The sequence below is a fragment of the Montipora foliosa genome, chromosome 6, assembly GCF_036669935.1.
Source record: "Montipora foliosa isolate CH-2021 chromosome 6, ASM3666993v2, whole genome shotgun sequence".
Taxonomy (NCBI): Eukaryota; Metazoa; Cnidaria; class Anthozoa; order Scleractinia; family Acroporidae; genus Montipora; species Montipora foliosa.
Window position 1 is genome coordinate 73,112,915 of NC_090874.1, and position 1,578 is coordinate 73,114,492.

Sequence of the window (1,578 nt, forward strand, 5' to 3'; positions counted from 1 at the left end):
ACATGTTTTCAAGGTAACAAAAAGAAATATACCTGTAAAGTTTGACGGCTTAAATCCTCTCCGTTCTCGAGATACAAAGAGAATTGTGACACCCGAAAATGGCCCGTAAAGTTTCGGGACTTTCGAGAAACGGGCCCCTGCTCCCTTACCTCGTCAACTTTGTCAGTAAGCGCCGCAAAAGAAATAACTGTTATGTTTCACCAAGCGCCGGTTTTGTCGTATTTCAGTTGGTGCTCGAATATTTGCTCGTTGGACAGACAGTCAATATTACCGTGGATTTGTGACAGGTACATTTTATCATGGTCAAAGCCTTTACATCAAAGTTCAACTGGATCAATCATCTAGTTCCATTTCCCATCAAGCAAGTGACGAAAGAGCCATAGTGTTAGATGTCGTTCCTCTGTACACACACGTGCACGCTACACAGCGTGTAATTGGCTATTTTCCGGGGCGCACAAGTTACCTAACAGGGTGGATCGTAAGAAGGAATCCAGACTGCTGGAAAAATTCATATCGTGTCATGTTTGATATTGGTGAAGAGCGTGATCAAGATTTTAATGAGATTCGAATTTTGCCACCCTATGTACAAATGTTTTAATTCACTACGCGATGAATGAAATTCCCAACGGTAAAATCAACGATTTTGAAAATGGCCAGAACAGCGATGCGTTTCGGGCTTCATATGTGCTGCTTCCGATGTCAAATGCCTGCATTGATATCACACAAACTTTAAACGCATGGATAAGAAAAAGATTATTAAAAGTTCGCGAATATAGATAACTACTTCCTATAGATCTTCCTGTAGATAACTACTTGCCTAACTACTTCCTATTTAAAGGGGCTGTGTCAGAGCAGTGCAGTTGATTTTTTGTGTAGTTTTACCATTTTCCTGCCTCTACTCGATATAGAACTATTACTTTCGCTCAGTAAAATGTAGACTGTCGAGCTTACACTATTTAAGTCACAAACAAAACAAGGAAACTTCAAAAATTGCAATCCTCAATTAGCCCATCCCTGCCTCCTAGACCAACTGAATAGATGACGGACAAAAAAATATTCTTTTGTTTTTGAGTCTAATTAGCACAAAAACAAATTAAAACAATATTTTTTTGGCTTCCATTTATGCATTCAGAGTTTTTTATTGCAATTTCATTCAAAACTTCCGAGCTCAGTGTTTGAAGTAGTTATTTTTCCGTTTCACTATTTGGTTACGCTGAATTTGGCTAACTGCCCTAACACATACCCTCTAAGGGCCTGTACACATGGACTTGTGGGGGACCCGGGGTTGGTGAGGTACCCCGACTTCCCGTAGTCAAAAAAAGAGCGAGCCTTCACAAACAATTTTAAATGCCCCGGGGTGCTGTGGTGAGGTTTTCAAATGTTCAAACCATAAATAAATGCCCGAGTGAAGACATCATCACAATCAAGATGGAGGAGGGGCGGGGGGGAGGGGGGGGGGGGAGAAGAGGATACCCCACCTTCGGCATTCACGTGGAGAAAACTCACCCCACTTAAACGAGTTACCCGGCCCGGTGAGGTACCCCACCTCTCATGTGAACACAATCAAGAAAAAAAGAG

The 1,578-nt window shown here is 41.8% G+C and overlaps 1 pseudogene; it reads left to right on the forward strand.

Moving 5' to 3' along the window:
- Window positions 1–919, forward strand: part of LOC138006302 (uncharacterized) — a 9,316-nt pseudogene extending 8,397 nt beyond the window's left edge.
- Window positions 920–1,578: the final 659 nt, after the last annotated feature.